The sequence below is a fragment of the Gobius niger genome (assembly GCF_951799975.1).
Source record: "Gobius niger genome assembly, chromosome: 11".
Classification (NCBI taxonomy): domain Eukaryota; kingdom Metazoa; phylum Chordata; class Actinopteri; order Gobiiformes; family Gobiidae; genus Gobius; species Gobius niger.
The window spans coordinates 10989132-11015567 of NC_136862.1; the positions used below are offsets into that span (position 1 = coordinate 10989132).

At 41.0% G+C, this 26436-nt stretch overlaps 1 long non-coding RNA gene across 1 annotated transcript; it reads right to left on the reverse strand.

Moving 5' to 3' along the window:
- Nucleotides 1–14907: 14907 nt before the first annotated feature.
- Nucleotides 14908–22585, reverse strand: LOC306970229. Its single transcript, XR_013793381.1, has 3 exons — nt 22532–22585; nt 21797–22409; nt 14908–15172 (listed from the first exon to the last, which is right to left on the reverse strand). It is a non-coding gene; the product is annotated as an uncharacterized lncRNA (long non-coding RNA).
- Nucleotides 22586–26436: the final 3851 nt, after the last annotated feature.

Below are 26436 nucleotides of genomic sequence, written 5' to 3' on the forward strand. Positions count from 1 at the left end.
CTCTCGCCTCGTGGCCTGCCGGGACAGCGCCTTCGCCTGACCCACCTGTCTGTTGATCCCGCTGCCTAGCACCAGACTAAACACTGGGATTTCTGCAGGGGCTGATTGGCCGCAGCTGACTCCCAGACGGCCAATCACGGCTCCGAGAGGGGATGATGGAGAGTTAAAGGAAGAGGAAGAGACTTTTGCAGGGCCAACCAAACCTCACAGTAACGGGGCATGCTGGGTAAGAAGAAAAAATATGCTACAACTGCTTCTAAAAAAAAAAAACCTTCGTGAGCACAATAATGATAATGAAATATTCAAATAAGCAAAAGCACGCAGCCGTTGCATCCCGAAGAGTCTTTAACGATAAGAAATGGACAGAGCTTGACACGGAATTGATTATGAGGCTTTGAACGGGGCTTCTATCAGACCGTGCTTTTATCATCGCTAAAAGGGATCAATAAGGAATTTCAAATGCTGGACTTTCACAAACATAAACGTATCCTACACATGAGTGCACAAAGTAACCTCTGGGGATCGATGAATATGGCATTACACAAAGCCGGAGGAACGCATCTTCTTAATTGACCTGAGCATTTCAAATTAATTCGAACGACAATTAAAATGGATCGGACTGTGTGGCACCTTTCGGCTGGGGAATCACCCGGAGCGCTTTATGGCGTGTGCGGCTCACCCCGCGACCCGGCCTTGTGGTTTAATTACCGCGGTTTGATCTCGATGCGTGGACTAGCGAGAAATAAAAGGCTTACTACTGCGATTTACAAAGCTAGTAAAACAACTCGCGGTTATTCCGTGTGTAATTAAGATACGTGTATGTTGTAAATAGTCGTCAGAGTCAATAATCGAATTACAAGTGTGTTCCTATTCGTCCTTCATGGTCCTGAAGTGATGATAATCCTAACGAAAATTTCTACTCATATGGACCATACCTATATATGTTAACGTACTATAAAGGTAAAGTCTGCAGCATGCACTCTTACTGGAAAGATGGGGCGCCTAAACCTGTCATATATTTCGGTTTATTACCTTCTAAGTTTAGCCATAGTGTCTGACAACTCAAAGCCTGGAGCTCTGTGGGCTTTCTGATTGAAAAATAGGCTGTGGATGAGCTTAAAGGCACACAGCGTAACGTTTCACCCAACGAATCGCATAAAATACATGCGTTTATTTCATTATTGACCGTTTTGTTGTTGAAAAATTCCTAAAAATGACCAAACAAACTCACTATGACCTGATTTTACTGGGAGTGGGGACGTCTCCAGCTCGTCTCCATGGAGATGAAGACTAAAGGCAGCAGAATATGAGCTTTAAATAGGTTAGGTCTTCATCCAAATCCATTCTTTGATTACACACCGCAAAAAGCATTACCTGTGTCTAGCTAGAAGAATCTTTTATTGTAGAATAAAAAATGTTTCGCAGTGTACCTTTAAGTACAGAAGACGTGTATATAAACATAAGCAACTTTTACTTTCTGCTAAATGTGTTTTTTATTCTTGAATAAGCATTAGTTATTTTTTAGTAGTTATGTTTAATAGTTCCTTTTTTTTTTCTTTATATCTACAACAAAATATCCACAATATTAAAGTGATAGTCTGGAAGTGTGAATGTTTTACAAATTGTATAAAATGTGCAAAATTTACCACCTGGTCTTAGATTTTGATATAAAGTAAGTAATAATATATTATATACAGTATATTATTTGTGTAAAGTCCCTCCTTCCTGGATCTCAGCAACCAATCAGAGTCAAGTATCCTCCTGTATGGACCAATGAGGCGAGCTCTTCCTGTGAACCAGCCTGTCAGGTCCAATCAGGAGGGAGGGGGAGGAGCTTGATCGTTTACTTTTGGAAAATGGTTAAAGACACTTTGCAAACGTATAGACTATGACTTTAAAGAATAGTTTAGTGACAATTAGGACAGTCATTTTTTAACATTATCATTGGATGCTAATACATCATTTGCTGGAGGAATTTCATAGCGTGTTGAATAAGAATCAGCCTGTAATGAGCTTCTGTATAAACAGCTTAAGCATAAGCAAAATAAATCAGTAAATGAGCAAAGTTAGCAATGCCGTTATCATTATCCACCATGGTAGCAGCAAGAATAAGATGAAGTGTAAATAAAAAAAGTTCAACAAGAATTCAAAGAACGTTGAGAGGAAAGTGATCATGTAATGCTTCAATTTCAGCATTTGCTACACAACGAGCAAAAGCACACGCACGAGCCAGGAATTGCTCTTGACGTGAATATAGGCAAAAGGAGGGGAAAAAATCACGCTCATTTACAATATATTAATAGAACTGGAGAGGATAAAATTGCACATTAGCGCAGGTGAGCTAAACATCAAGGGACTCATAAACGGCTTTAAATGGTGTTATAATCAGGAAGCCACAGTCGTTAATGTGCCATTATTCAACAGAAATGTGCAGCTGCATTAGTATTTTAAACACACAGTCCTCTGTAAAGCAGAGTCACTGTCATGGCGGTTTTTCCCCTCCAAAACGGGAAAAGCCAACAAACCTAAAATACATATGACACTGACAAAAATGTCCATATATTAAAAACGTATAGCCATACAGCATAACATTTCATTGCAGCTTTTATTTGATCTCAAGTAAACAAACATGAGATTTACATATATTAGATCCTCTTCCAAAGTCGTTATTTTAATAACTTTGCAAAATAATCATCATAATGTAGCAACATATATGCTGGAATGTCCCGCGCTGTGGCTTTAAGCTTTCGTTTCAAGTTGGATAACGCCATTACCAATATCAATATTCTCAGTGTAAGTATAGTCAATATTTATCCACAGTGCTCATTGGCTCTTACATTTCATCCTCGCTAGGGCCACAATTAACAGTCGCAATTAGCAAATCACAGATTGCAATTATTCAGGTTTGTGCACAAAAACAAAATATCCTTTCTCCATGAGGTCTTTATTACGTATAAAACGCACATCTTCACTGCATGTAATTCTTTATCAGTTTGGCATGTTATATTTTAGTCTTCTCTCAAATATGAACACTTTTGAACATGTTTATGTGCTCTGAGGACAAAATATTGCTTCCGAAGCATGAACTGCATGTCAAGACTTCAGAATAGGGCAGGGTGAATATCTATATAAATAAAAACGAGCAAAAATGTGCTGTCAAACATCTGAATTTACATCACTTTGTCGCTCAAAAGATAATTGTCTCGAACAGACGAAAAAAGGGCAGAAAAAACACTTTCCACATGTTTCTCTATTTCATTTTTGAACATTTTTTCCCCCACTCGTTCCCCCATTTCATGACATTGGAGATAAACTCGATATTGTAAATTTGCATATCTTACAAACAATAATTCCGATATTATCTTGTAGACGATATATTGCCCACCTCTACTTCAGAAATATTACAATTACATATTTTCTAAAACGATGCAGCCCTATTCCTGGCTACAAACACAAGATAACAATTGTCACCATCTATCAATCTCTCTTCACTGGCCATGAAACGAGTGGAGGACCAGGTGTGCACATTTCAGAGGAACTCAGAAATGTATGGCTCAAGTCATTTTCTGCAAGCGAGCGGGTCCTAATCGACTACATTACCAAGGACTTCCCATTACGGAGGCCGAGGAGGCAGTTATCATAATGATACCTTTTCTTGGCGTGTCCTTACCAAATGCTTTTCCAAAGGTAATCCCTCTGCACTCCCTCTCATTATCAAAGCAATCGTCTGACAATAGCAAAGGTTCTCAGAATAGTGCGTAAATTAGCGAGGGTCTATGGAAAAATGATTGCCGATCCAGGGCCTTAATTAGGGCCCTTACAAAACAATCAGAGACAATTAGGAGGTACCAGTCAATAAGCTGAAACTCATACAGAGGTGGAGTTGGGTTAATATGATGATGATTTTTAAATGGATAAGTGAGAGTAGATGGCTTTGGCGCACAGTCGGTGAGAAGAAGCGCCTCATAAAGAGAGTTAAATCAGCAGCCAAAGGGTCATTGGATTTTAACTAGTTTCCTAAGTCGTTTTTAAGAACTACATCTACACAAAGTTCACAAGGGCTATTGTTTGAAGGCCCATCAACAATAAAAGATAGGTTTGGACTTGATGGATCTCTCAGTGGTAAAATGTCACAGTGATATGAAATGATTATTAAAAACTTCATCCATGCACATTATTAACAGCTTTAATCTGCTGGCACACGCGTACAACAACTTTCACTGGTTGTTAATAGCGCGGCTGCCGGAAAAAGGTTAGAGAACAAGAAAGTGTTGTTCACACACTGGGAGTGTAAAAAAAGTGTGGATTATAATGAGTATTTTTAATGATGTTGAGATGAGAAGGGAAAAAAAAGCGCAAACACTTGATACGGTGGCAAAAGGTTTTCGCTGTAAAACGAAAATTGTGTGAAGAATTCATTCACAAATTTATGATACTGTTTCTTATACTGTGTGCATGTGATGTTACGGTTTTCTTCTCATGTACAAGGATTTGACAACTTCAGAGCAAGAGATAGTAATCTAGACAAGCTATAAATTCTGTAAAATTACTTATTCACAAACTACATTTTAAGGGAAATAAATAAAATACACAGAAACATAACATTGTTTGCAGTACTCAATGACTTTAAAATGTCAAAGGCACTAAAATAAATTGGCTTAAAGAATTTGTATTTTATGGAGAGAATCTTCACTTTGGATCCAAAAAGGTTGCAAATCCCAAAACTCTCTCTATGTGATCACTGACTTTGATGAAGATACATGGACCAACAGTGCTCTAATACGTCTAGATGTTCAAAAGGAAGCTGAGCAGTAGGGCCACAATCTATAGATGATCATTTGTTTTCATTATCATCAACACTGAACCTATTGTCAGCTTTCTCACATAATTACCCAAGTCATTTGAGTTGAGATTTTTGTTCCCTCTCCAGACACTGCCGCTTTTCTGAGAACCTTTAACAAAGATAAAGCTTGGATGCTAAAAAATCTTCGCTTCATTCTGGTTTCGTCCGTCTTCAGGGCTTGATTCCTTACAATGAGATGTATGGAGCACCAATAACATATGAAACATACCCAGAAAACAGCTGCAATACCTTCACTAGTTTCCAGATGAATAAAAAAAATCATAAAGTCAATGCCACACTTCACATTGATATAACTGGATACTGATCGGGGTGAAAATATAATGTTAAAGGCCCAAAACCTAATTTTCTTTTTGCTGGTAGTGGAAATAAATGTGTTTTGTCACTCCGTATATCATAAAAGCAAGCAAAGACCTTTATGTGCTGATCAGCCTCTTTATCGACCCTGAACCGGCAGCTAGTTGTTGTTATTTACATGACAGGGTCAGTATTTATTCCCTGAAAGTTGTGAAAGGTGCTTATATACTCATCCCTGTGAAGAAGCGGGATGCTAGAAACCTGTTAGGAAAATAGAAAGGGATTTGGCCCCAACTAACAGTTTAAACTCTACTGAAATCTCTTAGTTTTGTGGTATGAGGCCTATAACAGCGACTTGACTTTTTTTTTTTCATTAACGGTGTAACTTTAAAGCACATAACTATGATTATGGCCATTTAATTACAACAACAAACAAGAAAATGTCTTGTCATCTGTTCTTATATTTCTGCATTTGTGAAAGGAATTATGCTGTTGTTAAATGTATATCTATTAGTGCACCATACAGTATATCTTCCTTTTTCTTGACTGTCTAAGAAAGGCCTCCTATGCACCAGCCTGCGCTCTAAACAATGCCTGTCCAGCGTGGGCCGTGCAGGACATGTGGCCTATGCGGCGTGTCCGTCAGCTGTGACGCCGGCCGCCTCAAACAGGACACAGGACAGAGCGCGGATTAGAAACGGCACAGCGTTTCCACTGGGCTCTCTCCCCTGCTGGGCTACATGGTCTCTACTCCCTTTGTCTGCGGTTAACCCGTTAAATCCCACGGAAGAGACCATTCACAAACGTGTCACACACCCCGGGGGTGCATTTTGTGAGGAATAATGATCTTAAAGGGGTTACACAGCGTCGCCACTGATCCCCCACCACCACTGCTCGTAACCTCCCCGCACACTTTCAATTGTTTCCTGGGGTGTTTGCGCTTTCAATTACCGTCGCCTCCTGTTTTAAGTTCTTAGGAGGAGCTCAAAACAACAGGAGGATGTCCCCACTATGCTTAAAGACCCTCTGAATAAACTCCTCCAGCTCTCTTTCAGAGTGAATCATGCGCCGGCCTCTGCTTCAGGGGCAGAAGGAGACACTTATAACTTCTCTTATTATTCCCCGTGTGTTTCTCAAAGTATTATAGCCTGCGCAAAATCACTCTTTAGCTGTGCGCGTGGAAGACGGAGTGCACGTGAGCGAGAAGAGTTGCAGGTTCGCTGAGAGAAAGTGTAATTAGACTACAGTAATGCCTTCCGTGATTGATGATGTGGGCCTCTGGAACCAGACCACGGGCCAATGGCAAATTACCACTATAAAAATAAACGGGGATGTGGACGGGTCAGTGTGCATTTAGTATATATACGGCCAACCAGTGAAGAGGGAGTTGGAGCTGGTAGTAACCCAATTAAAGCCAGTCCCACTGTTCGCGGAAATGCTGAACAGGGCTGCATCATAAATCCTGAACTTGAGTCGAAACTGCAAAATGAATATTTAGCTTCTATAAAATCCTATCCAACTAATTATGCAGTCTCCATGAGGTCTTAATATGTGTAAAACCTGGTTAGACTGGAGTTAAGACTTCTACAAACACGTTCTGAAAAGGAAAAAAAAGCTGCTAAGTGGATACTGTGCAATCATGTATCCTCCAAAGAAATGCAGTGCACATGAATATCTCTGCTCCAATCCTTGCGGTTTAAATTAAATCCACCTAAACTGCAACACACGACAGAGCACAACAAAACCTTTGCCTAAAATGCCCCGTGCAAAAATTCCTCGAGTGTCTTTGCAGAGCTGCGGAGTCAAGTTCACATTTCTTGTCAAATGGTGACTTCACTGCTCGGCACGTAACCACATTTGATTCGTTCTCCGCGTCCCCGACTGCAACGGAAAACACACAATTGCTCGCTCACACACACACACACACACACACACACACACACACACACACACACACACACGCACCCACTGTTCTCAGATGAAGAGCACTTGACTCGCTCCCAGTTTGAACTCTTATGCACTTTACTTTTATGACAGATAATGCCATGTAGTAGCCAGACTGCGCTGCTCCGCCGGGGAGAGCTGAAATGGCAAGCAATCAGGGGATGTGTGCGGCTCTGAATCAGCAATAGGGGATACCTGAGCCTCTGCTGCTGCTGCTAAATCATCTGGTAATTATTTTCCTGTGTAAAAAACAGTTATTTCACAAATGCAATGGATTAAAAAATATCACATTATAACTATTTTTCTCCATGCCTGGAAATATGAAAACAAATCTGTCATCCGGAATTACTTGTTTTCAGAATTTGTAAAAAAAAAAAAAAATGTTTGCACTTTGTGTACGAATTGTGCTCTTTTGCCTCGACAAAGCGATTAGTTCGACAGGGAAATAGTTGAACAGGACACAGATATTTCTCTTGAATATGTAAATCGTGGTGTTTTAAGGGAAAACTTAACAAGTTACCAGCTTCAAAACCAACTTCCACGCTTGACTGCAGTGCACGCCATCAACAGCTTTCCAAATAATGTCCACAATAAATGAAAGAAGAAATAATAAAACAAACTCTTAGAGCAAGTACTGCATCTGCATTTATTGCACTCCAAGACAGATAAATGAATGAGTTATTGTGCACATGGCCTCTGCGTCCTCACCTCTTGAAGTCTGCAATTACTGCATGAAATAGATGAAAGCCTGACAAACATTTCCTACTATTTAAGATGAAGCATCAGCACATGCAAATATATACGTGTCGTCTCTGGGAGAAAAATAATCTCATCAAACAATCTCCAAACTGACTGTCTGCTGTTTCCAATTAGGACTACAAACATGTTCAAATACAAACCCATTCACCCTGTCTTTTAGGTCTAAACAGGCAGTTGTTCAAAAATCTTGAATCATTTAAGTGTCCATTTGTTCTATATAAAATTTAGAAAAAAAGAAAAGAAAGAAAGTCCAGTGGTCTGCTCTGCCGTCCCAGTTAGTTTTAGTTTTGCACTTCTCCCACTGCTGTGTAATCCAGTCACATCAGTTCTCTGAGCAGGTGAAGTCAGCCAAAGACTTTCCCACGGTCTGAGAGCAAATCCAACGCCCCAAGCCCTTCCTGAGGGCCGGCCATCTGTCCGCTCTGTTTGGAGTGTGTTAGGGGGTAAAGCGTCAGCTGCATGACCAAATTCAACGTTCCAGCACACCCCTCCTTCCCCAAGAAAAGCCCCAAGTTACTATTCAAGCCAACAGCACACAGCTTGTGGCTAAACACAAACAAATCAACAAACAAACACACAGATGTGGCTGTCATTCCACACTTTGTCCGACAAAGCACACACACATTTCATGCTTGTATTAACTGTTTACAACACACCTTTTCATCAGCAATGAGCAGACAATTCAGATTTTAAAGAACAGGCTAGTTATATAATTTCTACAGAGAATCCTCATTAAAACGGCTCTGTGCCCCTCCACGAGCAGTTGACCACATAAACCTTGACCTCTGCTCCCTGTGAGGATACATCATCTGTGCCTCTAATACACAACAATGACAATCTGCATGCAGAATGAGATTTGTACCAAGCACTGTTTTACGCAACGCTGTGAAACAAGTTTGAATTTGGCTTTGAAGTGATCATGTGACACATTTCATACTCAGCACATGCTGCCGCCCCCGTCCCCGTCCCAAAGCAGTGCCCTGCTCTTTTTTTTCTTCCCAAAACTCAAGTTCTACCATTTTATTTCCCCTCTCAAAGAGCGACTCTGCCTCTTGTGAATCTACTCATCGAAGCGACCTGACGCATTTCTAAAATGCGTGACATTGCCTCGGTGGGAGCATGAGAACGGAGCTTCCTCAATAGTAGGGTCCCCATACCCAGGCCGTAACCATGGAAGCAGATGCCTGCCCTCCCAGCCCTCCTTACCTCCTGTCGATCGCGGCTGTGAGCTGCTCCTCCAGTGAAAAGAGGCTGTGCCTGCCTTTCTCCTCGCTCTGACCGAACTTGCCCCACTCCTCAAAAGGAGCCATTGAGCAGGTCACTGGTCTAGACTTGTTTGCACGGTCCAGGGAGCAGCCTTGATGTAACCCCTGCTCCTCTCTCTCTCTCTGTGTGGCTGCCACAGCAGCCGCCCAGCGACTGCAGACTGTGGAGGGTGCGGGGGGGACATCGGAGACGTGGATTTGAAAAGGAGCCCGTCCGATTTTGCCATTGTGCCTTTTCATTCATCGATCGAATGAATATCGAACCTTCTGTCCCTGCGTGTGTGCAATGGATAGCTTAGCAAGCATTTTTATCTCTCACCTCTCAGGTCTGTGTTGTGGGCCCAGACCTGTGCTTCTCTGTCACAACTTGTAAGGACTATATTTATATTTGACAATTACAGACACTGGATCGTTTTCATATTTTTAATTATAATTGTTTATTTTTAATCAGTATTATCAAAGTTTATTCACCTATGTTTGTCACTTGTTTCAGGATATTGTAAATATAAAACTGCTGTGAGTAAAAACATCATCATTATAATTATTAAAATAAGGTGAGTAAATTATACATTTAGTATTTATTGTGACAGATTATACAGAATTTATTGAATTACTAGCTTCAGCAAAATCTTTGAATTTGCCTGTCTACTAAGTCTACTTGAATTAGAATTTTACTTTTCATACTAAAATGGGTATAATTTTACTCTGTTCTAAACAAACAAAATAACATAATCTATTATATATCAAACTATTGTTTAATTGTATTTCTGTTAATGTTTTATAACTACAGACACACACACACACACACCTACACACACACACACACACTTCAATTATCTGACAATCTCCTGCATTATTTTTCTAGCACGTTGTTTGGCGGTGGCTAAAATGTCATTTGCGGTGTTAATGAAAATGCCGTGTTTTCATGTTGACCTCTCCCAGGCTGAGACTAATGCATTGGACTGAGGGAGAGGAGGAGAGGGCAGTGAAGGCGTCATGACAGCTTCACAAAAAGGTGAGACGATCAATGTCCGCATATCAATATTTTCAATTAGACAAGGCCATATTTGTTTTGTCTCATAAAACAAGCACAAACTCTTTCTCCAGTCTTGACCAGCAGCTCGTCATCACTCGTAACTTTCCTGAATAAAAACAGTGATCGTATTGTTTGAATAAAATAATAATAAAGCCGGAAAATAACTAAAATATTAAGTACCACACATAAGCATTGTGATGGTACATTCGTCCTCCTTCTATAAAACTTAGAAGCCACATGCTGCAAAGCTAAGTAAGCAGAGCCTGAAATCTGTTTCCATGCTCCGTGTGACAAGTCGCTGTGCAGGGGCCAATCAAAGGGGGCAGTAGGGGGAACAAAACAGGGCAGAAAATGAGCAAATTCAAAGGCAGAGGCAGAAAAGCAAAGGAGCCAGTGAAGTAAGAAGGCAAAGGCATTGTGTTCGCACAACAATCAAGGCTGCTCCCGCACCGACTACCAGCTCTGCTCCCACCACGGTCAGCAGGACGCTTCATGAGAAACGCATGATACTGCAAGCAGGACGAGAATTCACACACTAATAATACAGTATTCATATTGTAATTATTGGATGAGAATTAGAACATGCCTTGATTTGCAAAAAGTTCAAAGCACAATGAGATACATGAAAAGTAATGGTTTTATTTAAATCATGTACACAACTGTAACTCCCTTTCCGATGAGATTTACAGGGCGCAAACTCTGACTAAAGTTTAGAGCTTTAAAAACATGTCGGAAATGCTTGAGATTCTGCTTATTATATTGCAACCTTCAGCTGTAGCTCCATATTAAAAGGAAAAAGAAATAGCTCATGACATATATTGAGCAGTCTGTCTGTTTTCTTTTTGTTTTCGTAATTATTATTTTCATTTGTGCTAATTAGAGTAGCATTTCTGACAGTATAAATGTACAAATAAGATCGCTTCAAAAGTATCTATTATTTTGGGGGATCCGAGACCAAAAACAGTGACTCAGACGCTGCTGCTGCTGCTCATGATTATAAATCACACATTGCTGAAACAGAGGGGCCACAGACAAACAGAGGGGGTTGATTGGAACAATGGCGAGGAGGGGTCAGGGGTCTGAGTGCACGGACAGCGCTCTGACAGATACCAGCCGGCCAAATGGGCCCCGAACACCAGCTCGTGTTACAGTTCCGCACGAGCCGCCGTTTTACACATACACTCCGTAAAACACAGTGACGTAACGCCCGTTTACACACGACGGGGAAACAGCTTTTCTCAATTACTGTCGCTTCAAAAAAAAAAATGCCTTAAATTTCACAACATTCAGCAACTTAACGCGAAACACTGGTGCAGAGCAGTGACTGACAGGGGACACACGTACACCCAAACAGATGTTCCCCAGGACGAGCGAGTGAGGCTACCATCCCATCAGCGCCATCATTCTCGCGTAGACACAGTGGCAGCCAAGTGCCAAGTGCAGCTCCGGCTGGCCTTGCTCTCTGCGCTGCCGGAGGAGGAACGAACACACACACACACACACACACACACACACACACACACCATGACAAAGCAGAGCAGAGAATACAACACTGTCTTCCCTGGATTTTCCCCACTCCTCCGCTCTGACCCGGAGCTGTCCCGGGTTTTGCCGAAATGCAGAGTGAGCAGGCAGCAAAGCGTGTGACTGGCGGCTTACGAGAGATGTAGCCGGAGAGCTGACGACTGGTTTGATGTTGCACACACACGCACACACTGGCAAAAAAAACCCGGCAAGGGCTTTTAGAGACACTTTGAGGTAATAGTAGACTACGTCGGTTTGCAATAGACAAAACATTGAATTAGTCAGAATATGAGCTTTAATAAAAACACAGCTGTCAAGTTTAAATTCATGCCAAACTATTCGATGATGGCAAAACATTACTAGACCAGCGTTTCTTCCAGATTTCACAAGAGGCTTTTTTTGGGGTAGAAATGTCACCTAAAAAGAAACTGTTCTTTTTAATCATTATTTTAAATTTTATACATTTGTTATAATGCAATCAAAAAATAAAGCATCATTTCTTATTTCAATTATTGTTCAGCTTGTTTTTAGACCATGAAGGAGAAAAGTAGACTGTGAGGGAGAATGTACCAAGTCTTCATCATATCGCAATACAGAAATGATCAAAAACGTCAAAACAATACGATACGGAATTGTTCTTTATGAGGAAATATACTGAGCCACAAAAAAACTTTCAATTAATAAAACCTTTGAAATCCGGTGAGGCTAACCCAGACACCAAAGCTCATCAGGGCCACACAGCCATGTGCCTCCTCCCTCGGGTCGAGCCCCTTGGCAGCAGCACAAAGCAGAGGGCACCATAATCTCCTCAAACCCTCCAAGTCGCACCACCACGACATCCTCACTGCACTTTATCTCTTTTTCCCGGTGTTTCCCCACATTACAATATTCACTCAAAAACCTCAACGTTTCAATTAAACCTGCCGTACGTCGTTTTTTTTTTTTTTGAAAGAGAAGAGCGAGCGATTACACGTGTCAGTTTTGGTAATGACTGGAGACGCGAGGTATCATCCCGCTCTGTACATGAAAGCGTCTCTAATTTGGTTGAATCAGAGACAGACGCCTCGGAGATCACCAATCATCTGACGTGCTGTGATCGTGCAATTTGGAAAGACAAGGCCGAGAGTGTGTGAGTGAGTGTGTGTGTGTTTCGTGAGCCACGGAGTCAAACGTTACGCCTGCAAGGTGCTTTTCAGAAGGTGAGGCAGAACAAAAGGGCCTCCCCCGCCATAACTGCTCCTCAAAGCGCTATTTAATTAGGTGTAGAGCAACAAATCCTCCCCATTCAGAGGCCGGACACTTGTGCTGCTGAGGGGACGGTGGCTGAAGCGAGCGCCGTCATAACACTGGAGGAGTGTCCCCTCCCGGCGCACTAATGCCTGTGTGTTAACAAGCCCAATGTCTACGGCTCCAAGTCATTGTCTCCTGAATGGGCCGCTAATGGACAGACAAAACAACACAACAGGCTGCGGCCCCACCGACCGCTGCTCTTTTTATAGACTCGCACGTGGAACCGCGGCGAGCTCGTGCAGCACTGACACTTGTTCTGCAAAACGGGAAGCGGATAAACAGCGTTATTGTAAAGGTGAAGCGACGAAAATGCGCTTAAATGCATCAGGTTTAATTTTGACATGGGGAATGGAAAGTACTGCAGAGTATAATAAATAAATAATTAAATGCATTGTAGAACTTTGCATAATCAGGTTACATTTTACTCTTTTTAATTGATTTGGTTATTACATTTCTGACAATGATTGAACAAATTGCTACATTTTAAATCAAACTCCTTGTCACCTACACGGCCGAGATTAATTATATTTAGGCGAGAGTAACTAATTATTTTTCACAAAAGCAACACAAAAAAGTAAATACAAGAATAAGAAAATGTTTTTTTTCCCCCCCCTCAGACTTTTGGTAACGGTCGCTTTAATAAGAGCGAGAAAGGTCCAGTAACTGGGTGGTGGACTCTAATCCCACAGAATAAAACGGCACATCCACCGAGACAAATCTTGTTTGATGGATCCCCGCGGCTCGATCCAGGCACAGCCGCCCGGACTGGGAGGCCCATTGTGAGGAGACGCCCGGGAAGGAAACACACTCACTATTTGTTAGGAACGGGACTCATCAGATACGATTTTAATTCACAGACTGCACGGTGAACGCTTGTTATTGTAATTCAGCAAAGAGACGAAAGAGGAAAGACAACCGTAGCTCTTTAAAGGTATAAATGATTAAAATATCATTATTTTATTTTTCAAAAGAAGTCAAGGCTCCAGTATTTAATGAGTGCTTATTTAAGAGGTTCATTTATATTCAGTATTTTTCTTGTGTTTTTCTTGTAAATTTCTAAACCCTGATGTGTTTTAATGTTTGTGAATTTGTATTTATATTCGCCATCATTAATAATAAATAAACACAACAACCATTTCAAAATGTGCATAGGCTCTAAAGTAAGAACAAAAAAGTATATATTGTCAAGTGAAAGGAAGGTAAAAAATAACTCTGCAAGTGTGTGTGCGAGTCGCTGACAGAAAGCGCTCAGTGTCGCCAATTGTGTGAATGCAATTATGGCCATCTGCTTGTTTTATCTGTAGTGTAAGACCATGTATGAGCGCATGTGCTGTCAGTGACAAAGCCTTGTGGTCTGAGGATGGGGCTGGCCAGTGCCTTTAAGCCGGCTCTGGGTCAGTCTAAACACTGGCAGCTATTCATGACCAGATCAAGTTGATGTGAGATTCTGTCCCGCCTCTGCCCCCCATTTCCATATGAATACCGAGTATGCTAAGTAAAAAACACAAGCCACTGCAGGGAGACGGTGCGCAGCTCCCTCCCTCAAACAAAATGGAATGACATTGACATTAGGACGCGCATTTATGCTGAAAAATCTCCTGAAGAAAATCTAGTCTAAAAACTTTGATCAACGCACCCTTCGTTCCCGCCAAGGTCAGACCGCTGCTGGCCGAGCTGCTGCTTATGAATCAAAACACACACATTCAGAAATGCTTCATCATAATGGTCCTGCGCACTCACTCCCTCTCACACACACACACACCGTCATCTCAGAGTCGGCTACACCTCTGCCTCCTTCTGCAGCGACACAAAGACCAGGTCCTGAAAGGAAAACAGCGGGAAGCAGGGAAACGGCAATGAACACGATACACGCCTCGAGCCCCCCCCTCTGAAGCAAGAGGCGGTGTTCGAGATGCGTCCAGGGCGTACTCGAAGTGCAGATGCGCGTACCATAAAAGTGGCGTCTCCTCGGTCCGATACCTGGCGGGCCCGGCACCACGCGGCGCTGTCACGTTTTACGCCATGTGTCCGGGACAGACGCGGGCCTTCGAATGCACGCAGACAATGTCACACGCTTCTATTGTTCCCCCGCCATCGCGCGCTCCCCAGTCGAGCTGTTTAAAGGTGGGCTCAGACCCAGAGCCATGAGGCCATCTATTACCAGGACGGGGGAGAGGGGAGGGGAACCAGACACCCCTAAACGGGAGAGAGCACAGTCAGCTAGCGGTATAACCAGCACTAAGCACCAGCCCTGAGCCTGCTGCTGCTGCTGATGCTGCTGCTGCTGCTGCCTTTGAGGAGCACAGCAGCTCACAGGTCTCATTCATATTACGCCCACTGTTCAGGCCTCCACACCGACAATTAAGACAGTACGACATTCAGGCTAATTCAAGATATTTAACAAGCACCGGGTCTAAATTCATACTGCAGCAGAGGTGTTCAGTGTCACGATATTTTAAACAAGAATTGAAAATACGTTTGATGATTTTATTGTTGACTGTATATATGACTAAGTGTGATGTGAAACTATATGGGCAAAAGGAGATGATAATATACTGGCTTAGTGTAGTTGTTATAATAATAGTCTTAGATTTATAGCATCTATAGGAAAGCATAGCAGCCTATACAAGGCACATTGTGTACGAAATGTGCGGTATAAATAAACATGCCTTGCCTATAACAGTAATAATGCAGTTCTATATCCTTATTTCCTACCCGCCTTAACCGAGGGTATTTTCTCCAGTTCAGCTTTACCCAAATAAAAGCTTCCGGACTGGAGAGCTTACAGCCTATAGGCCAGTGTGTTATTTGAAAGCTAAGACCTACTAAACATTTTTTGATTCATTATCGCTACTTTTGTGTCATGTTTTTGCTGCATTTTTGACACATTTTGGCACTTTTTTGATCACTTTTTCATCATGTTTTTGTTGCTTTTGCGGCACATTTTGGTCAAATGTTTGTTGTGTTTTTGTCACCTTTTTGACAGGTTTTTGTCGTTTATTCATCGCTTTTTTGACACTGACACACTTTTTTTTGCTGTGTTTTGTCATGTTTTCTTCGCTTCTTTGATGCTATTTTGTTTGGTTTTTGACATGTTTTTGTTGATTTTTTGTTTACAGTCTATAGACCAGTGCAAACCATGTTAAATATAAGACCTTTTAGGTTCTAAAAATAATTTGTATGAGTAAAAAACTGACTGGTTAAATGAATTGCCAAAATAATGATGTAAAATGTATGGGGATGGAAGATTGATTGGAATGGCAAACAATGATGAATGTATTGTTGAAGAAAGATGTTTTTAGGATTGTCCAGGTGCACTTCAAATGTTGGTCTGGAGCCCTAGACAATGACCAGTCGTTAGTCAGCCTTTTCTATCAACTAATATGGTTCATTTTAAGTTGTTTGTGCTAAGAGCTGAATCAGTGTTTAGGCCGCAGTGCAGTTCTCATCAAAAGTTCGGAACAGCTTCTCAGAGGAGAGCGATTGAATTATAGGCATCCCATGCACAGGTTAACCGTGTTTATGGGAATTCAGTCAGGAAGAATCAGCCTAAGACTCGCTCATCTGTAATTTTTCTTTACTTGTCTTACTTTTATCTCCGCACTGGGTTCCGCTCCTAAGGGTTCCAGGTTTATGAGCACACATCCCGCACTGCCAAGAAATATCTGTCAATATTAATACTTTGTGATATCGACGGACGAACTACACACGTGTGTTTTTAATTTCGAGTTTTCTAAAAAACCCGGACGCTAAATCTTTCCTTCCAGCGCAGTCACTTTGTAAAACATGGTTATTATTAAGGAACAGACATTCGCGCTAATCTATTCTTTGTAATGACAAGAGCTGTTTAGTCAGTGACTGATAAAGTGCACATCGCAAGTCCAACGTAAATTCTCGACCGGTCATCATCGCCATTACTTCACCTGCACTAGAGCTGCATGATCAAAGTGATTATTCTCCCGGCTATTGATATTACAATAAGATTCATGATTTAAAATTTCTGTTCACTGTGCACATTTTAAACAACATACACATTTGAGAGAAGACAATATGAACTACAAACAGGAATAGAAGGTTTTAAACATATTTCGACCCCTTAGAGACGATACGTTTTATGCTGCTTTTAAATAATTGCAGTCTTTGTGATCTGCTAATAACCTACAGTCTTCTATTTAGATCGTCTCAAAGGTGAATCTTGGCCAGACTGCACTTTATCTACAAGAGTTGCTCACTCAGTCTGGATAAGGAATTTTAATACAAAAAAAAATAAAAAGAACAATGAATAAATACAGCGCATCCCTTCAAAGCACAAATCAGAAGTAGCCTGGATAAGAAGACGTTAAGTTTTAATGGGCCGTGTCTATGGCGATGCAGCCCTCCGCATTGACAGGCCGAGTCTCTCTGCCAGCTACACAAACACCAAAGGAACATGACATCACCCTTCTATCATTTACCAGAGACTCCGGAGGCTCCACAGTTCAGTCGGTTCACAGTCTCTATGCAGATGGAGGCTAATGGTGACTAACTGAGGCAAGATATCTGTGGCATTATTACGGGCACCTTTTTTTTTCTTCCAAATCTTTCTCCGAGCGCTGGCCTGCTTAACAGACGCTGCAGGCCATTACAAGAGGATTGAGTTACAGCTCGCCTTCTCTGGATATTTTCTCCACTGTGCGCCTCAACATTAACAATAGGGGCACATGTTTGACAAAATATAAGTTGGATGAGTTACATTTAAAACAACGTCTGTCTTTCAAAAACTCTAATGACTGACAGATATATTTAGGGTGCATTTTACTTTTTATTAACAACATGAAAAAGAGCAGCTTTAGACAAGAAAAAATCATTTTCTGAGAGAAGAGGCGCAAAGGCCAAAGAGAAAGAGCAAGTGAGGGCAAGAGGGGAGAAAAAAAACGAGCGCACCATTTGGATTGCAATCTATTCATTGCTCCCGTTTAATTTCTTTTGGGCGCATAATCCTTTCAGTTTCAATGGCAAATTTAACAGTCCCCAAGGCCCAAGCACCAGACTGGTCAATACAAAACCAGACAACTAATTACTGAGCGCGGCGCACTCTCTCCTCCCTCGGCCCCTGCCCCCGCCCCCTCTCCAGCAGCTGTGGGGTTCATGTACACAAGAGCAGCAGTCGGCCAGTATTAGGTTTCCACTTCCCAGATCTCCCTTAAAAGCCTGTCCCATAATGGCCCTTCAGTCACACAAACATGCATAGGGTTTCATACAAAAAACGCACACACTTAGACAACCACATGTGAATATATAGACATTCACTTAAACCGTTTTGATGACTCTTAAAATAGGGCCCCACTGGCACTGGCCCTCCTCAGTGTACACCACTCGGCTTTGTGTCTTTTCAGAGATACTTGTGAGGGACTTTGGATTGAAATAAACTTTAATCAAGTCCTATTTCAAAATCAAAAATGTGCATTGCAATTGAAAATATTATGTGGCCCAGCTTATTTTTTTTTTCAACCAACTTAATAAATTAATGAATTAGTAATTATCTCCTTGTTTGTGAGAGTCTTAAACACCTTAAACTACTGTTTACAGGCAGGGCAACATTATACACATTCATAATGCCTGGCTGTTAAGTAGTAGCTTTAAGAGCGTGTAATTACCATGTAATTGATGCCTTGTTTTTCAAGTCATAAATTATGGCACAAGTTGACAGGCTGTTTGCCTAATAACATGGGTTAAAAGCTGACCCACATCGCAACACTGAAGTGCTTTAGCCTTTTCTTAAAGATTTCTTACTTTTACACTAATGAAGAATCACTGTTCCAGCACAAATGAACACATGGGTAAATAATTTTAATGAATATAATTAAATAGAAGAGTGTTTAATGACAGAAGGAGCCAGATCTGACTTGTGACTTATGGATGTGGTGTTTTTGAATGGAAGAGTTGTCCAATGTCTAACCATGAGTGATGATACTCTCCTGATATAAACTGCTGTGTGATGTTATGACTGATGTTTAGAGTCTATACACAGTCAGCCTCTCAGACTTTGATCATGACCTGACTAATGCCCACGCGTGAAGTCCCTAATTTGCTGACTTTCAAACTCCCCCGGAAAAGATCACTTCTCTGAAATAATGGGAAGAGTTACCCCCCAGTGACCCGAGTGTGCTGGCCTTTGTCTCACAGCGAATGTTTGTCTTTGCCCATTGTGTCTGCATTAGCAGCACCACAAACCCCTTTCCTCACCCCCAGCACTGCTGAGGTAACGGCATCCAAGAGGACATGCTATATGTAAGGAAGCCATTTCCCAGAAAGCACTTTGCCAAGGACCTGCACACCTGGGGTTCTTGTCTGTCAGCTCAGGCCAAAAGTACTGAATTAAAGTACCGGTAATGGATTTCTTCCTGTCTTGCTGCTACAACATGTACAAGTACAAGTACAACATGCTACAATAACTCTGGGTTAGAAGGAGACATTTAGAGCGGTAGTTACTGCTCATGCTTCCTATGTTTATTCTTCTTTTCACTTTGTGTTAACGAGGATGAAGAGAAAATAAGAACTGATACAGTAAAAGGGACACAAATCTCCATCACAGACATGACATCATGCACCCACTCATCTTCCAGCCCAACAGGGACCACAAGAGCTGAGGCCTGTGAAACAGGCATCATTTTACTCAAAGCCCTCAAAATCAATGTCACTCAGAAATGTTCATGTCCTCAGATAAGTAGGTCAATCGCACAAATGTGATGAGCAAATGCATAGATGATGAATTTGTTTTTGAATGATACAGTGTCTTGTAGTTTTGAGCCATGAAACACTCGTTACATGGCTCGTTTAACTACAAAAGACAGTAGACTTTAAAAAGTAAAAAAGAAAAAATAACTGCAAATATCTTATAAAAATACATGTTTTTGGTGCGATCAGGTTCGATACACAACTATGGAACACTCCTTTTGTTCATGTGGACAAAAAAGATGTGTGTTTTTCCTCACTGAACGAAGCTGATGCAACACAATAGCAATCCAGTTCTGAGCATCTACTTTGGCGCAGCAACACCAAAATATTCAGGCTCATGTTTTTATTTGCCTCGGCGAGAGTTTGTGTAAATTAAGTGGTAACGATCTGTCACGCTGCAGGTTATTTGAGCATTCATGCAAATCCAACATGTGTTTACACTTTCTCAGAACTCCAAGAGTCATGGCAAAAGAAGTGTCCCGTCAACAAGTTTCGAGTAAATATCCGACACTTAACATTTGCAGCTCACGACAGGATCCCTCTAAAACTCAATATTTTCCTCCGAGAAAACTCTTTAAAGTAATGGTTTAATTTCTGCTCTCGCTGAGCTGTAGAAAAGGAAACCACCTCCTATTTCCTGAAGCCGTCAGTGGGTGCCTGCTTTCGGAGTTTCTGTTTTCATCCTGAATGGCACCTCTGTCACTCGCATGGCAGCAACAGACTAACAACTAATAAATCACAGCTTCTAAGTGCGCTTTTCCTTTCACTGCTCGCAAACAACTGCGGTCATTTATAACCACAGCGCTCATAACAGGGAGGCTAAAAGTGGAGCCCGCTGGAGTCACCGAGGTTAGCTGACCATATGTTTTCACCTGGCTTTAAGGAAAACAAACAAACGCCGTCATCTATTCGAGGGAGGCTCACGATATGGAATTCACACAGTATGCAATGAGGGAAAAATTAAAACCACATGATCTTTTCCCCCAAACAGATTCTGGGTGAGGAATATACTTAACGACTTGCCTAATTTCGTATGAGCTGCAGTAGGTCTGAGTGCTGTATTTGTGGGTGACCTACTTGCCCAAATAAAGACATGATCTACAAAGAGCTGATTGAAAAAAAAAAGATGCAGAACACCTGGGCTTGCTTTCTATAAAAACAGCAAAGTCCAAGCAACTATAGGGGTGAGAATTTAGCAATGAAATCTGACACAATCAGCAGAGATCCTCATAAACGGATTCAATGCTTTTCTGTCCAAAACAGCTCTCAAAAAGCGGAGAACTTTACTCCCACTGTACTATATTGTGGTGACATTGAAACTGTGACCAAGGCTTAAGACCGAGGCACACGTTAGTCTTGCAAAAAGAAAAATCCTGTTTTAATTACACACACCCCAAAAGAAGGGAGCGCATTAATGCCAGAGGAGACGCTTGATTCCCATGCTACTTAGATGTCTAATGAATGGAGGGAACAGGGGGGGGACATAGTTAGTCCAGCTCAAAAAGAGAGCGAGGTCGAACCCCTTTAATGCAAATGAGCCAGCGAGGTAAGACTCGTAAGACAGAATTCATTAAAGATCTTACCTTTAGAGTTTGTTCATTAAGGAGAAGGGAACAGCACTAATAATCAGTCACCCCCCCGACAAAAAAGAAACTGTCATTAGTAAAAATAAAAGAGCTGCACAAATCAAACACACAATCACACCAGAAGTTTGAAATGTCTATCAAACATACTTTTTACGTTGTGTTTCTGTTCCAGATATTACCATGCAAAAAAATGTCAGAGCCATTGTTCAGTTTGGGCCAAGCGCCAGTCTCTTTGACCCCTCGAGACTCCCTTCCCCCAACCGGCCCCTCTCAACTTCTAGCTCTACCTTGACCCTCTAAACTTGGTACAAATTCAAAAGCACAAAGCCTAGCCCTTCTGTAGACTGTGGAGAGCTTTGATTTGTTATCGAAAGAAAAAAGTGAAGAAATATTCATGTTCATTAGGTATTTTTTTAAGAGCCCTGACCAAAAAGAGAAAAAGAAAAAAAGAGTGCTGACCATCAACAGCACAAATGAAAAGTAACACCGTAAAGATACGAAAGTTTGAGAAACTTACCATGATGAACTTGAAATCTGAGCCAGGAATTGTCTATCTCCGATCCACTTCCATTTTTCGGAGCTCCCATATGGCTCCCCCACGTCTCCAAAGAGAGTAACAGGCACACACAGGGAGGGAGCGAGCGGGACACTGGTCCGGGTGAAGAGATGGAGGCTACCGCAGCAGCTGTGCGCCCGCGTCCGTATCTTTCCAAATCCAATCCGCTTTTTCAAGTGTGTCCATCGCACTAAACACCGACAAAAGCTACGGAAACAGAGCGGCTCACTTAACACCGGAGAAGGAGGAAGGGAGGGAGAAAGTGAGAGTCCAGTGCTCCGAGGAGAACGGCAGGAAAAGAAAACAAGTGAGCGTGTGAAGGGCCGAGGCAGGCGGCCGCACAAGCACAGGTTCAAGTTTGTAGCATTTCCCTTACTTGTGCTGAACAACTTCTGAGACGCGGAGAAGGAGGGAAACAGGCTGCGCAGACGAGGAAATAACACATAATACCTTCCAGCTTCTTTTACCCCCAGCGCTCCCTCCCTCGCGCTCTCCTCTCACTCTGTATCACTCCTTCCCTTCAGTCGCTCTCTCTGGTAATAAGCCTGGCTGCTCCAACCCCCTCCTCCGGGCGCTGGAATGCAAGGCAAGAGTTTCAAGAGGCCCAGTTAGACAAGCTTCGGAGTCAGTGCACCTTGACCCTCAGGTCAGACGCAGTGTGTGTGTGGAGCATTAGTCCTGTCTGTGTATACTTACATTTGTGAGGCCAGCCTGGGCCGGGCAGATCATATAACCGAACTGGGGCAGCCACTTGACTGAAGATTGCTGTTGGACATTTACAACACAAAAACATCAAGTTTAGGGTGTTAGCATTGAAGGTGGAGTGTTACATTACTGGGAAAGGTTTATAAAAGCAAATCTATGGCAATATCAGCAAAAACAATGAAGGGATGTATAATTCTATTGTGTATTGTTGAGCTGGGAAAGGTTTAGATATTTATTCTCTATTTATTGTTGAAAAGCTCTCATCTCATTGATACATCTTTACAGACACAGATAAAGTAAGATTCTATGAAGTGGTTTTGTTGTTTATAAAAAGCTGAAACTCCAGTAAAAGATTTCCATCTCTCTCACTCAAACTCACTTTCTGTGTTTAACTTGAATTCTTATTAGCCCTAAATAATTACTTTTAATGCAATTTCTTAGTTTATTTGAAGCAAAGAGGCCAATTTTACTACCGATGAAATGTATGATTTAAGGATGGCGGGATTTTTGTTGGATTTGAAAAAGAAGGCGGTTTAACGCACAGTGTCGGCCTTGCCTTTGTTTGGTTTCAGGCGATAGAAAAAAGTTTTTAAATCCTTCCAATCAGGCAGGTGCGCGTCATTTGAATCAGAGAAGCTGGTACTGTCTGCCAGTCAGAGCCCAGTATTGTGGCTGCTCTGCATCTAAAAACCTATTCTTCAAATTCATTCAAGTGTTCCTGCTAATGCGGGTCCCTCCTGCCCTCTGTCTCCAAAAGTACACTCTGTGCTTTTCCACAAAATAGACATTTGTGCCTCTTAGTTGTACACAGGGCGAAAATACTTACTTTCAGCCTTCGATTAGTTGTTTATTCTCCATCTTAGCTGCTACTCAGCTCATCGCATCACAATCCATGATTATTTCCATTTCACAATCATCTAGAAAAGGAAAAAATAAATAGACAATAAGCTATTTTTAACGAAAGGCTGTTTTTTGAGCATATTGTTTGTTACACTACAGCACAAAACGACGGCAAAAAGCACACACTGATATTTCCAAAGAAAACACTACAAAAACTGGATAAACAAACAAAAAAAATATATTAAGATAGTAAGAAAAAGTTTAAATTAACTGATTTATTTTCATCAAACATAAACCTTTTCTCACTTACAGATTTACTCACAGTGGAAGAGTAATTTTCACAAAGCAGTGCTTCCTTCACTGTTATACTGAAGTACTGCTCCTTCAATACAACATTACATAAGGAGAAGTAAAAAGTACTGTGTAATAAAATAATCTAAATGTAAATGAGTACTATCCCTTTTATAATCGTCCTTTTTCAGTTTTATTATTTACTTAAATACAGTCAATTATGAATAATTGACAAAGTCGCCCACAAAAGACAAATCAGACACAATTTCTAGCGATCGTGTGTAATGTATTATGATGAGCAGAGGCCCACGGTACTCAGTTACATTTACTCCACTACATGTACTTGAATAACTGTAGTTTTATCACTTCTGCTTGATCATTATTATTTGAAGTAACAGTTTTGAAGTAACTGCTGTAACAAATGCTTCATGTGACAAACGAATAGCAGTCGAATTACCTTAAACTTGTACAGCCTCATTTTTCTTTTCTTTTCTCATAAGAATTATTCTGTGGTGTATTTTCTGAAAATATCCGTCCTCTCTGTATTACATCAAAACTAAAACATGAATAAGACCCTTTAAAGGAGCTATACCTGATTGTACAAAGAAACAGGGTCACTCAAATTTCAAATTGCTATTTTCTGGTCTAAACTCATCTCAAACTTTCCTAATGCATTTATAACATCGAAATTCGCCACAGAGTTTAAACCAGGTTTCACAACTTTCAGGGAGGAAAACTGTCACTTCACTGAGAAATATGCCTGACATTTTATGACTGTTTAAAAGGCTTTAAAACCAGGGTTTTTTGAATAAATATCTGCTTTTACCATATACTAAAGGACAAAGCAAATTTTATTCCAATACAGAAAATTTAAAAAAAAATCAAGGATAGCTCCTTTGAGGCAAACACACTTCTCCAAATACATTTTTTATTTTACTTTAAGTACTTTAAGTCCCCATTATTCTCGTAGAGGAACAAAATGTGTATTGTTCTATTCCGGTATATTGTAAACTCTGATCATTTTGGGAGAAATAAACTATGCATCTGATTATAAAGCATTTGTGTCAATTTTCCTGAACTTGCAGGTTAGTTTTCTAGCATTTGTGAAACGTGACCCTGAAAGTTGCCTTTAAACTCATCCCAATTAACCTCTTACCCTCCGCCTTAACCAAGCACATTTTCTCCAGTTTGGCTTTACCCAAATCTAAAAGCTTCTCGACTGGAGCTTGCAGACTGTAGGCCAGTGTATGATTTTCCTCGCATTGTCATCACTGTTTTGTCGCCTGTTTTGTCATGTTTTTGTTACGTTTTTGTTGCATTTTCATCACTGTTTTGTCGCCTGTTTTGCTGCATTTTTATGGTGTTTTGTGGATTTTCTTTTTGCTGCATTTGGATGCCATTTTGACGGTTTTGTAAAGAAGCTTTTTAGATTTGAATAAGGTCAAACCGGAGAAAATGTGCTCGATTCAGGTGGGGGTTAAGAGTTAACAAAAGCGACGTTCGAATCGTGTTAGGAAATGTGAGTGTGTGAACCACGACAAACAATTTAATTTCATGCGCTTTCTCATTGTTTGTAAATAGGGACAGTAGTACAGGGTTACAGGTGGCAGCAAGTCATATTTATTGCTTTTTAATGCCTAGATATATTATAGTTTTAATGCCACAAATGCAAAAAAAATCTTTGCATTGCATTTTATGAGATTTGTTAACATTTAACCAAACAGGGGAAGGAGGGAAAATGTTGATATTCAAAAACAAATCGGACACAACAGGAAACTTTGAGCAATAGATATTGTGTAACATTTCAAATAGAACTGCAGCTGAACGTTTGTAGTGTTATTGACAAATGTATTCAGGCAAAATAGTTGACCAATATCTTTACTGTGGGTTCTGTATGTTTTCTAATAAATGTATATACTTAATTCTAGATTGAATCCGATTTGATGCTTTTTAATGACTTTTAAATTTAAGGCCTTCATTTTGGCATCATTCATGTAGTGACTTTTAATGCTTCTTTTTTAACCTCTTACCCCTGCCTGAACCAAGCACATTTTCCTCTGTTCAGCTTTACCCAAATCTAAAGCTTCTCAATTGGAGAGCAACACTGTAATGCCTCATTTGAAAGCTAAGACCTAATGATGTCTAACTTCTTTGTCACTTTTTTGTCACATTTTCCTTGTGTTTTGTCACATTTTCCACATTTTCCTTGTGTTTTGTCACATTTTCCTTGTGTTTTCGTCTCTTTTGTCAATTTATTTTTTGCTTTTTCATTGTGTTTTCATCTTTTTGTCACAGTTTTCCTTGTGCTTTCGTCTCTTTTTTTGTCACTTCATTTGTCGCTTTTTCATTGAGTTTTCATCTCTTTTTGTCACCGTTTTCATTGTGATTTCGACTCTTTGGTCACTTTTTGTTGCGTTTTTCCTCCTCGTTTTCGACGCTGTATTTGCAAGAAGTTTTGGATCATTTGCGCAAAGTCAAACTCGAGAAAATGTGCTCGGTTGAGGTGGGGGTTAAGAGGTTAAAGCCCTGCAGAAACTCTGTTAGCACTTTCGTTTTCTTGCGTAACGCGACTGTTACTTGGCTACTCTGCACCTGCTGTCCAAGAGGGAAGAAACACATCGGTAACAGTGAAGGTTTACAATAGTTTGAACCGCAAAGATTTATTATCGTTGGCTTAAAACACTGTGCATGACGGAGTGTATGATTACCTGAGGATTCATCTGAGAGAAAATAACAATAATAATCGAACTATTAAAGAAAAAAAG